The following is a 13,878-nucleotide window of genomic DNA, read 5'->3' on the forward strand; positions in this document are numbered from 1 at the left end:
GCCAAATATAATTGGCACTCTTTCCTCTTATCCCGACTTACTTTTCTTTCTTTTTTTTTTTTTTTTAATTTATTCATTTGACAGAGAGAGAGACAGCCAGCGAGAGAGGGAACACAGGAAGGAGTGGGAGAGGAAGAAGTAGGCTCCCAGTGGAGGAGCCTGATGTGGGGCTCGATCCCAGGTCTCCAGGATCATGCCCTGAGCCGAAGGCAGACGCTCAATGACTGAGCCACCCAGGTGCCCCCCGACTTACTTTTCTGCATTGCATTTTCACTATCTGAAATTTGTTTCCCTGTGTATTGACTGACCCCTACCAGAATATAAGCTCCAAGAGGGCAGGGGTTGTGTTTGTCTCATATATCACTATGCTCCTAGTACCCAGAACAGTGCCTGGAACTTAGGAAGAACCCAACAAATTTCACCTTGGAATCTCAATCATGGCATGGTACATGATGTGTTTTTCAATGGAAATAATGAAGTATGAAGTGTATAATTTATGAATTTATAAAATGTATAAATTATAAATGATTTTCCCCATAAGTTAACATGTTAATTTTAAGAAATCAAAATCTGGTGTTTTATCTAATTTTGAAGGATTTTTTAATCTCTTAAAAATATGCAAAACATGGAACATCAGGTAACCTTACACAGTCACATACACTGACTAAATGTCCCCCTTGACAAGGTATGCTGTATTCAACTTTATTTTTTTCATTGAAACCCACCAGATTTCTATACCTGAGCCCTTAATATCTGCCACTGCATTTGCTCAGAACTAGAGAGCCAGTAAGCTGGAGCCCTGTACCCCTTGCCATGTTATTCACCAGTACAATGTATTTGCTTCTTGTTCTATGGTTGCAGTTACCTCCAAGCTTATTTTTAACAAATGACTAAAGTATCTTAGGACAACCAATATGCAAACCCCTGTACTAAATAAAAATCATCCTATCGGTATTAGCATAAATCATGGCTTCTGAAAGCTAGAGAGTGACATCACTTTACTTTTTGGTAACATTTTCCACATGACACTGGAATATGGCTCCGAAAGCAGACTTGAAAGAAACACAAAAATTCTGGCTAACCAAAATATTTATTTTTAAATAAAAAATTAAACATTTAAAAAAACTACAAGCTACTTTTTAAAAAACATAGAATTTAGAGATACTATACAGAGGAATACAACTAAAGGTGTTTTACTTTTTAGAATTGGAGATTTATATGCTCTAAGAATCACCAGAAATCAGAGAATCATTTTTCATTTTAATTTTTAATTGTTTAAGAAATACCCACATTACACATAAATCAGAAGGGATGGACTATTCCAATAATTTACTTGAATAAACATATTAAAAATGGGGTTTCTTTAACCAGGGATGTACTGTATGGTGACTAACATAATGTAATAAAAAAACATTTAAAAAAAAAAGAAAAGTGATATTATAAAAATGTTATTTCCCTTCAAAATTGAAAAAAAAAATGGGGTTTCTTCAAAGTTTAGTATAAAAAGATTTTTTTAAAAGGTTGGCAGCATGGACCTGGCTCCACTCAGGATGACAATTCAAAGTAGAAGAACATTCTCTTTACTTGCAGGGGCTGCTCAGTGTCATCAGATGTTGTTCCCATTTTAGGCCAGGTGTATTGGCCTGAATTAAAAATGACTAAGACATAGGAATGGGTCGAACTGTATTATCTGCCCTATCTATCTGTGGATATTCTCATAATGCGTATGTTTTAAATTTTTAAATGAAAATAACATGATATAAGTCTTAACGACTGTCTTGCATAAGTCAGTGACTGATGAATTGTTTTTAAGCACTTAAAACACTTTATCCAGCCACCCTAAAATCTAAAGAAAAATGAAAAACAATAAATACAACTTTAATATGATTCATCAATTTACACTGAAAGCAGAAAAACAAATTCTTATTGTTGAAGATGTAATTCCTTGGACAGATAGCTGATATTAGGAGTAAAAGTTGAAGGGAAGAAAACAGGAAGTAATGTTTGTCACGATTTTGAGGTGAACCAGTAAAACCTTACTGTTGAAGACAGAGCTACTGAGGTAGCCAAAGCTGAGGGGGGGGGGGTGACAGTCGAGGGGAAGAAAACTGGACAAACCGTTATCAGTTTGTGGTGAATCTGGAGAAATCTCTTCATATTAGCAACCACTGGAATAAATACCATTTTTTTTCATCCTCATATTTGATGATAAAACAGCCTCAAGTGTGAATAGAATGTGTGAGAAAAGTTCTTTTTCATATAATGCAAAGCCCCAGAAATAATATCTTCCTGAGGGATGCTCCAGTGTACCGAGATACTCTTCCTTTTGGCCAACCTATGCAATTTTTAAAGATGCTGCAAATTACACACAATTACGGTTTCTACTGTAATATTTCCTATCAGAAAAGAGCTCACATTTACAGCTGGGTGAGGGTAAAAATTGGCATTTTACAGATTTGTCCATATTACGTGACTAAAGGCAGAGGTACAGTGATGTCCTTTAAAAGTTATTTAATTTATCCCCTTGCTTTCAGGCAGGGTTTCTCCCAAATTATCTTTAAACTGTATCCACATTAGTTTAAACATCTGCAAGGAAGGAAATTCCTCAAACTCCCCTGGTATTTCATTACTGTATTAACAACCCTACTTCCAAGAACTGGGCTTTGGTCATCGCATTGTAATTAGTTACCAGCCAGCTTGTCTATCAACAAGTATTTGCTAAGTACACACAGGGAGAATGTTATTCTGTTAGGTCTTTGATGGTAGACCTTTCCCTATAGTTACTCCTAATTGCTTCTCCTGCCAAATACAACTCTAATCCTGGATTCAAATAGTCTCCCACTACATTTCTATTCATCCCACTATGGACTCCCTATTACAATGGATAAGAAGGAGCATCCTATTAAAAACTGAATGTTTTCTTTACTTATACAATACAGTTGGATGTTCAAAACAATTTTGAAATAGTATGTTGTTTCAAAACCAGGAGGTGCTACCTCAATATTTCAAGTGAGGAAACTATGGCCTCAGAAGAATAAGTATCTGCACAATTACTAAATGGCTGACTTGTCCTTCCCAGAGTGGCTCTTGCAAATCAACTTCAATTTACCACCTCACCATTCACCCCTTCCTGCTCTCTCACAGATTATGATAAAACTTTATTTCTCCGAAACTCATCAGCTAGGTTTCACAAAATTTTCCTTTTTCAAAATCTCCATACATTCCCAACTTATATCTGGGTTCTCATCTTTTCTCTTCTTACTTCTCACTTTTCCTCTTCCTCTGCCTCCTCAAAGTTTCCCATTTAACATGAATGCTGCATTTTAGCACTCTCATCTTGCCACCACCCCCTGAACTTCAAACACCTCTAAATATCATTTTTGAATGGAAGGAAAGAAAAGAAATAACAACCCAGACCACAGCCTACTTCTTCCATCTGCCTTCCTATATTGTTCTCTCCAGTCATAGAAGGATCTTTGCTTGAGCTTCTTCTATCCTTGATAGTACTGACATCATCTCTTCTGGGAATTCCTTAAAATTTACTCCTCCCTATAGAATCCACTTCTTGTCCCAGATTTGTGGTTCTGCAGCTAAATCCCAAATCTAGTGTTTCCCTCCCTATACACTCCCTCAGAGGTTTCATCCAATTGCAAAGTTTTTATGATGACTCCAAAGCTCAGGCAGGATACGAAAAACTACTTTTCAAGCTTCAGTATTTCCCTTAAGCTAGAATTCCTCAGATCCAGCTGTTGACACACATCCCTTCTTGAATGCGTCTCAAGCCCATCATATTTGAAATGAAGCACATTATTGATAACAAACAAAATTCACTTGCCAACTTAATCATTTCCATCAATGGCAACTAAAAAACTTGATGGACTATCTGTAGTCTTCCCTGTGTGTCATACTTTCCTTTAGCCTGCATACCACGCTCAGATTCGTACTTCTAGAACATTGTTTTTTATAAGTCACTTACAGCTTATGAACCTGTAATAGCTCCCATTACCATCTGCATTATGCTCAATCTCTTTTATCTAACTATTCAAGTTCTTATATCAAGTAGTGTTTACTGATCTACTCAACAGAATTTCTAATCTGAAACTTAGCCAATTTACTTACAGACCCACATCTCCTTGCTGAGATCACTAACTCTATGTATATTATCTGCCATCACCCTTTCTAAAAGTCCAAAACTTATACCTACTTTAGGACTTATCCTCTTTATGAAAAGCTCCACTGATTCATTCTAAAAATATAAGGTAAACCAATGTCAATTTCCTATTTTTGATACTGTACTACAGTGTATATAAAATGTTACCATTAGGGAAAGCTGAATGAAGGGAACATGGGACTCTATGTAGTATTTTTGCATCTTCCTATGAGTCTATTATTCAAAATATTATTGATATTTTATATTATTTCAAAATAAGAATTTTTAAAAATATAGAGTGGGCATCAACTATATATATGCCAGGCATAAATGCGGTGCTGGGGTCACAAAGAAGAATATAATACACACCAAGCCTTCCATGCACGTTTACCTTCCATCTGGGAGTGTTATGGACTGAACTGTGTTCTCCCCCAAATTCACAGACTGAAGGCCTAACCCCCAATGTGACTGCATTTGAAGACTGAGCCTTTAAAGAGGTAATTAAAGTTAAATGAGGTCATAAGGGCAGGGTCCTGATCCAAAAGAACTTGTGTCCTTACAAAAGGAGAAGAGGCACTGGGAGTGTGTACATATAGAGAAAAAGGCCATGTGAGGACACAGATAAAAGGTGGCCCCCTGCTCATCAAGCAGACAGACATCAGGAGAAACCAAACCTGCCAGCACCTTGCCAGTCTCCAGAACTGTGAGAAAACAAATTGTGTTGTTTAGGCCACCCAGCCTGTGGTATTTTGCTATGGCAGACTTAACAGACTAATATAGGAGTGAGGGATGAAGTAAAAATATTAAACTAAGGTACCATATGATAAGCGCTATAATAGCCATATACCCAGAGACCAAGGAGCACAGAGGAGAGAGGGACTAGCACTGCCAGGAGGACTAGGGAATACTTTTTAGAACATCATTTCAGCTGGGTCTTCAGAAATTAGTGGTAATTTTACCACCAGCCAAAGACTGACTCTCTAAGCCAAGGAAATTACAGAAGCCTGCAAAGCATGGTATATTTGGAAAATACTGAATATTTCGGTATTGGTAAAGAATGTTAAAGATGAAATTGCGGGAGATAACAGCTAGGAGGGTAATGTTGGTCTATTTCATTAAGAATGTTGTATTTCAGGCTTAAGATTTTGATTTAATGTGGTAAGTAACAGGGAGCTGTAGAATATTTTCAAGCAGGTAAGTAACATACCCAGATCCCTATTTTTGCAAAGGAACTCATACTCATGGAAAACTATAAATTCATTACAGATGTATACAGATTTAGCTACAAAAAATTCACTAAATAACTGTTTATCATACTAAAATCAGAAATTATATATTTGACAAAAGAGGACTGATTAAGTATGTAATTATTAAAATATGTATAATATTTAATAATGCAATAATGATTTAATGAAAGTTTTTAAAGTGGGTTATGAAACAGTAGGTACAGTATGACCCAATTTTATAAAACAAAAGTACACATATGCAAAGAAAAAAACTGGAAAGATATGTATACACATACATACACATAGAATATGTATATGTATAAACACATACATAAATTTATATATAGCAGCATTTGTATCTATTTCAGAGTGGTCAGATTATTAGTGATTTTTAATCTTTTTTTTTTCCTATCTGAATTTTCTAAATTTCTACAAAATATGTTTTATCTGTGTATTAAAGATACAAGTTATTTTTTAATAATTTTATTACAACATAATTCACAATTTTAAAACACATATTCAGTGGTTTTTAGTACATTCACAGAGTTGTGCAGTCATCATGCAACCTAATTTTAGAATATTTTTCTCACCCAAAAGGAAATCCCATACCCATTACCTATCACAATCCATTTTTCTACTCCTACCCTACCCCTAGCCCTGGGCAACCACTAGTATACTTTCTGCCTCTATGAATTTGCCTATTCTGAACATTTTATATGAATGGAATCATATAGCATATGGTCTTTTGGACTGGCTTTCTTTCACTCAACGTTTTGAAGATTCATACATGTTGTAGAATATTCCACTATATTGATGTGCCACATTTATTCATCCATTCATCACTGATAAATATTTGGATATTTTTGGCTATCATGCTGCTATGAACATTCATAAGTTGTTTGTTTTTTATGGTAGTACTAAAAATAAAGGAGGAATGCTAATTCAAAAGACTAGTAGTAGGCCATTTTAATAGCAATAGGAGACAAGGGCATTAAGTAAAGTAATAGCAGTGTGGACAGTGAAAAGGGATACATTTGGGAGGTGCCACCATCAAGTTTTGGTGACTGACTGAACATGGGCAGTAAAGGAAACAGAGGGTCAAAGCTGTTCTGAGGCCCCTGGCCTGGGCACTGGGTAACATCCTACACTGAGGTGAGACATGCAGAAGGAGGTAAAGTGCACTCAGGCCCGTGGAAGTGGAAAGGCCTGTGAGATACTGATGGAGACACATGAAACCTGGAAGAAAGGCCAGACAGAAAGGTACAAACTTAGAAATCATGGAATGCAGGTGGTGGTTGGATGAGACTGTCCAGGAGAGCATAAAGATGGAATACCAATAGTCGAGAGACAGAAAAAGGGACAAGAAGCCACAAAGCAGACTTGAAAAGACAGGTCTGAGGAGAAAAGGGACAGTTTCCAATAGTGAAAGAAAAGCCAAGGAATGAAGATGTTCTAAGGAAATGGTCTCAGTGTAAAAGGGTACAGAGCAGCCAAATGAATTGTAGGTAAAGTGTTCACCAGATTTAGCAATTATGAAGTCACTCATGAAAAGGTGAAAAAGTTACTCAGAGATCAATAACTGGCATAATTTGGCCTACTGTCAGAGAGGAGATACAGAGATGGGAGGGAGGCAGAATCCATAACGTGGCTGCACACATTGATGCCAGGAGTCCTGGGTGGGGAAGGACTTGGGCTCATTTATAAGGACAGAAATACAAATAAGCCCCATAAACACATGGTCATTGCCTTTGATTTCCTTTTGGGAATAAAAAACCATTAATTTTCCTGGTTTATGAAATGCGTCCTTGTTTTTTCCTTACCATCTTCTCTAATACAATTATAGTTGTTTTCTTGGTGGCACTTCTGATCGTGGTCCCTTCTTACAAGATTTTTATATACATTTTTTGTAGGAAAATGTACACAGTATACAGGAAAGAAAGAGTAGGAGGATACTCAGTGCCTGTAACTCCTTCACCCAGGGTAATTAGCATTAACACGCACCTTGGTTTATATGCTTCTGGACCAGATTTTGAGGAGCATGTCACTGAAGCTCAATCTTTTGTCTTCTGCCTTTGCTGACTTACTTAGAAAGGCCTATCCTGCCTCCACATCTACGTATCTACCTTTATTTCTTTCTGTGTTTTGTGATTTCATTTTTTTTACATTTAAATCTCTTAGCTATCTGAAATGTGCTGTAGCACAGGATATGGCCTAGGTAATCTATTTTCTTTCCTCCAAACGGCGGCCCAGTTCCTAGCACCATTTTTAAACTCACCTTGTCCTCTCTCCATTGCTTTGAAAGGTCACAGTAGCACATGAAGTCCAAGTTCAGATCAGCACATTCTAAATTCTTATATATTTAATTAACAGAGAGGGAGGTGGATTTTCCTGCTTATAGAAGTTCTGATTATCCCAACTGTAGTCACAGAAAAGCAAAAGCTAACAGAGATATTCACTCAAAAACTAACAGACCGCTTGTAAAATTAGTTTCTACTCAAGTATCTTTCCACATTTAACACTAGATGAATCCCTGGCTGCTATCAACTTTTTATGTGGGTCCATCTCTCACCAACTGTTGGAAATTGTTGTAAATACAGCATAAATGGGTGCAGAGAGAAATTATAAATCTTGCAAACAACGTAAGACTTAAAGCAGTTAAAGTAACATTAGAGATGCAAGAACAGTGACGAGTGAAAATCTGGCAATCATTCCTCTTAATCAAGAGAAGAAAACTGACCAGAGGATGACAGGATAGATGTTTCTGGAGAAAATGATTTGCATATGAAAGGATTAAGAAAGACCCCCACCTAGGGAAATGGATGATGCATTGGAATATTTTTTCCTAAAAAGAACTCTCTCTTTATAAAGGTGCTTATAAGGTTAAATGTGAGTATCTATCAACATGCCAAAAACAAACAAAAACAAAAATCACACAAAATTCTTTCATTGTTGTCTCTAAGAATTAGCATGAAATTGTAGGTATAACATAAATTTTGGCAAATACATGATAAAATAAACTTACTATTAATTTCAACTTTACTTATTTTTCAACTGAACCTTTTTATTTTCCCAAATAAAAACAATAAAATGTTGGTTCCAGTTTCAGGTACTCTTCTTCTAATACCAATTAGTCTCAAACCTTCCATACTTTAATCAATTTTGAATGTTCTATTTGGTGTATCAAGCTCCCTTATTGTAATTGCAACACTGCCATTCACTGTTACTTTATAACAAATATCCCGAAAAGGCAAATTTTACACTCTTCTTTCTTAAAATTTACTGTCTGATCTTACATTTTTTTCTCTTCTACCTCTAGAATTCTTTTGTCAAATTCTCATAAGTGCCTTTTAAATTTTACATTAGTACTTAACAATAATTATTAATAGAAGCTCACATGTAGTGAGAATTTGCTGTGTCAGGCATTTACTAAGCATTTTCCAAGTACTGCTATATTTAATTTGGCTAAAAACTCTGGTAAAGTACCATTATTGTTCCTATTTATAGTTGAAAAAAACTGAGAGGCCGACAAGCTAAGAAACTTGTCGTATATTATATAACCACTAAAGGACCAAGCTAGCTCACATACTCCTGAAGTCAAAGTTCACTTCACAATAGCACAGTTGACCCTTGATCAACGCAAGGGTTGTGAGTGGCGACTCCCTGTGCAGTGGAAAATCCACATATAACTTTTGACTCCCCAAACACTTACTAAGAGCCCACTGTTGACTAGAGGGAAGCCTTACCAATGACATAAACAGCTGACTGGGATACATTTTGTATGTTGTCTATCTTATACACTATACTCTTATAATAAAGCAAGCTAGAGAAAAGAAAATGGTATTAAGAAAATCATTAGGAAGAGAAAATACATTTACAGCACTGTACTGTATTTATATATAAAAAAAATCTGCATAAAAGTGGACCTGTGCAGTTCAAACCCATGTTGTTCGAGGGTCAACAGTATTTTGCCGTTTTGGAACTCACCCCTTTTTAAAACAAAAATGAACAAATGGATTCAGAAGCTATTTAGTAATTTTTCCTGAGGCCTTTCCTATGTTGAATTCGTCTAAATTTCTTAAATGAAAGACTTCAAACTTATGAAAATTCAAATAAAATGTAAAACCAACAGCTAGATCACATAGACAATACGAAAGTAAACACCAAATGCCTTACCAAGCATCTAAGTGAGACCTAGAAAGCTAAATTTAAATGCTACTGAAATGGGTCATTTGGAAGAAGCCTCAAAATAACATCAACCCTCCAGGCAAAAAGGTCATTAACTCAAATTTAAAATACTAAAAAGTAGGAGTTTTAAATATATCTCCCCAAAGGATAGAACAGATCCTTATTTAAATTTTTATTCTCTATTTTCTCCTACCCACTTAATACAGTAAAAATGTATAAAATACTAATTTTGGGGTGGTCCATATCACATCTAAGAGTAAGTTTTCTGACCCATACTTGTTTATCAAACTGTCTTTGCTTTCTGCCCCCACCCCAAATTGGCTTCCTTAAGGTGCAGGAATCCAGCAGTGCCAATGCAAGTACAGTTGAAGCTATGGCCCATTGCCACTTCTGATTCATTTGATCACATTAGGAGAATAGTCCCTTGAGGCACTTGACCAGCCTGGATTGTCCTTAAGCCTTTTTCCTTGCTCAGCTTGCTCTGCCTGCCCTGCTGTGGGGCCACACCACCTGCTCTCCAAGCTTCCATCTAATGGGCCATCATAACCCCCTCCACTTCTTGTGGGGCAAAGCATCACTTAGACACATGAAGGTTAAAAACCTATACAGACGGGGTACCTGGGTGGCTCAGTCTGTTAAGCATCTGTGTTTGGCTCAGGTCGTGATCTCAGAGTCCTGGGATCAAACCCCATGTTGGTCTCCCTGATCAGCAGGGGGCCTGCTTCTCCCTCTCCCTCTGCCTCTCCCCCCGCTGGTGTCCCTCTCTCCCATGGTCCCTCTCTCTCTCTCTCATAAATAAAGCCTTTAAAAAAAAAGAAAAGGAAAAAAAACCCATACAGAAATGATAAAAAGCTCCAGTATTCATGAAGTTAAAATGACTCGTCTCCAAATACGGTAAGTTTGGCCCACCTATATGTGCATTAAGTTTTACATATGTGCTTGACAGAGTCAAGTCTTAGGTGTAATTAGGGCCAGTGAAATATCATCCTAGACACTGAGGTCATAAAAGGAAGCCTCTGGCCATCTAAGGCAAATCTCTCATCCTCGAGCATCTGCAGGGACAAAGCAGGTAACAAACCTGTATAAGAAAGCCAGCTAGGCCACTAAAGGCATTCACATTTCAATTTTTTAAAACACCACCCTTGTGGCCCTCTGTGACTCTTGCTCTAAGGGGATGCATACAGCTGAGATTAGAGAAAGGATATTTAATTGAAAGTGCAAGATTCCCCAGCAGAAAAAATGTGAACACTGGAGCTACAGGTAGGAGACAAGTAAGTCTGATGGTTCTACAATAAAAAAAAAAAAAAAGACATATACCCAGAAAAGGGTGAACTAAATCTTGATAGAGCATCTGAAGGTTGATAAAAGCAAACAGGAGAAATGTGAGGCAAAAAGTCCATAAGGTAATTCCCAGTGGGAAAGATTTTCAAACTCTGGATGCCAGGGAGGATGTTGTCATCATGGCCTTTACTGGAGCAAAGAAAGGGCACATCCAAGGTGCCGGGCTCATAAAGTCATGAGGCTAGAAAAGACCAAGGGTTTTTTATTCTGAGATGTTTATCCATCTGCCATTTAATAGGGAACATGGTAAAATGACACACACTCCTGCCTTGTAATACCAACCACTAAGTCACTTCATCTTCCTAGGCCTCCTTACCTCAGCTGTTAAGGGAGGGAGGCGAATCAGATGATTTCTGAGTTCCTGCCCAGCTTTTAAAAAAAGATCATGTCTGTGAAAAATGCTTGTAGGTTTATGCGTTCAGTAACCCACTCCTTTCTAATATGCCACTTTTCCTTCACGTATTCTGAAACAAACATTACAGCTACACTAACACTGTAAATTGCACAATTACTGGCTTGAAGCCACATAGTATTTCCTATTATCTCATGATAATGGGGATCATGGCACCTACGGAGATAATAAAAATGACACGCAAAACAAAGATCAATCTTTAACATGTTTCTCATAGCAAAGAAAAGACACTGTGTGAAACTGTGTCTGCCCTTTTCCTCCCACACTGCTAGACTGATTTACGTGAAAAGAAGGCCAGATGAAGAACAGCTTACACAGGAGGAAGCTTGGGCTGGAAATGGATTTGTACCACTGTGGTCTGTGTGGCCTAGAGGGAAGCACAGTGGGCTAGATTTGGATTCTAGAATGAACCCTTCTGGCTCCAGGTAACGCTGGGCAAGATACCTAGCTTTTCCTAAATCTGTTTTCTGTTTACAAAACAGCAATAATTCTACATGTTTCTTCTATGTCAGAAATGTGCTAAGTACAGAAATAAGTGTGTGAAAAATGTGAGTTCTAGGGAGGAAAAAGGTATAATAGGCAATAATGGAGCATGTTAATGACAGACAGCACTGATTTAACAACTTTTTAAAACACACTACCATAATTAGATCAAAGCAAGCGGGACAGAGAGTCACTCAACCAGAGTCAAAAACTGGGTCATGGGTAAGTAGAAGCAATGAAGACCGTGACAGTGCAGCACAGATGCACAAAGCCTCAGTCTCCCCAGTGGACCAACCTCGCCTAGACTAGGCATGAGGCACAGACCTGGTTTATAGACTCCTGGTTTGTGAACAAATACATTTTCCATCTACCTGCATTTTTTCTTTTCTCCCTCTCTCCCTTCTCTTCCTCCTTTCCTCTGCCCCTTTCTTCCACATATTCAAAAATTTTGTTCCAAGGGCTTATATGGGCATGGCCCTCAAGCTGCTTCTAAACCTAATTATTTAAACAAATGACTGAAGTTTCATAATCAATAAATGTGACTAAGGGAACATATGCTCTCTCCAGGTGTCAAAGTCTTTGCTCACACCATTGCCTGTGGCGATTAAGAGGCTCAGGCAGAGAGGCAGAGAACAAAGGGCACGGCTGCCCAGGCCTGCACCGACAGGTAGCTACGCCAGCCGGTCAGGGGGCCGAGCCCATCTCTTTCTTAAGTTTTCTCTTTTTTATATTTGTTCTTCTCCCTCAAGCTTCCTTTGTTTCTCCAGTTGGCGAGGAAGGAGGGAGAGCCATGGACTGAGTGCCGATCATAGTAAATAGTTTTCATTTACTATCTCATTAAGCATAAATATTTATTTCTTACAAAAATAATCCTATAATAGGGGACAGAAGACAGATGAGTAGAGGCCAAAGGGCCAGTTAGGAGGATGTTAACTAGGGCAAGATGAAGAGGGCCTAAATTAAGACAAACTATATTAGAACTGTTTCTATATGGAAAGACATTTCTATTCTGAAATGTCATATTAGAAATATTCTTTTGGAATAAAAGTTAGGTTCTATGCAAGTGTAAACAAGGTAAAAAAGATTTCAAATCATGGAATATAGCAACCCATGACGCCAAACCAGCTATTCACCCCCCCAAATTTATAGGCTGAATTAAAAGTATATCCATAACAATGGTAAGAATTACAGCTTTACTTTTGAGTGTGTCTCTATTCCAAGCATTGTGCTAGGGCTTTACAAACATCTAAGGCCCCAGTGACAAGGAAGGCATTATTATACCTACTTTCAAAAGGAAGAAACTAAGACTCTGAAAAGTTAACTAACATAGCCAGGGTCACATAAGCAGTAGGGGATAAAGGCAGGACCCAAACACTGGTCTGTCTGCCTCCAGAGTCTGTCCTTATTAGATTATGCTATGCTGTCTCCATGTTTATCTTTTTAAGTTTTTGCTTGCATTCCTTTTTACTGCTAGGAATGCTGATTGAGGGGAAAAGGAAGCAAGAGGAAGAGCATCAGCATGGTGGGGAGGGGCACACAAGGCGTGTAAGAAGGAAGAAGAGGAAACCACAGCACTTCTCATACCACGGTCCTTGTTTTAGAAGGAAATAGATACTACAGATGTTGCATTGAATTAATGCGTTTACTTTATGTTCCCTGCTGTTGCCATAAAGACAGACACTAAGAGGGAAGCAGTACTCGGGCGCTGCTGCCTCTGAGGGACCCAAGTGCAGCACCACTGATTGCTTAGCCCCTCTGGCCGCGGAAAGGGCAGAGCTGGATGCCCACGGCCAGCACTGACTGCTCATGTTGGGGCAAGGTGGAGCTCCCTCCACCTGGGCCTGTAGGTGCCATGTCTCTGCAGCCTGTTCAAATCTCCTGATCCCAGTCTTTTTGTTTGTCTCTTCTCCCCTTATTCTGATGACCACAATCCAAGCAAACAGCAGTAGGGATGGGACTCACTCATCTGGATTACATTAGCTGCTTGTATTATGCTATTTACATTTATGAAATATGGTATCGCGAGACCACATTTAGTAAAACTTTTCCTTAAAAATAGTTTTATTCTCTAATCCACTTTT

The 13,878-nt window shown here is 38.0% G+C and overlaps 1 protein-coding gene across 5 annotated transcripts in view; it reads right to left on the reverse strand.

Annotated features, from left to right (window-relative positions):
• The window catches only part of BBS9 (Bardet-Biedl syndrome 9), a 417,930-nt gene that overhangs the window by 57,513 nt on the left and 346,539 nt on the right, over positions 1-13,878 (reverse strand). The gene's annotated exons all lie outside the window — the stretch shown is intronic.

This window comes from Ursus americanus, chromosome 3 (genome assembly GCF_024610735.1).
Source record: "Ursus americanus isolate L20-20 chromosome 3, mUrsAme1.1.p, whole genome shotgun sequence".
Classification (NCBI taxonomy): Eukaryota; Metazoa; Chordata; class Mammalia; order Carnivora; family Ursidae; genus Ursus; species Ursus americanus.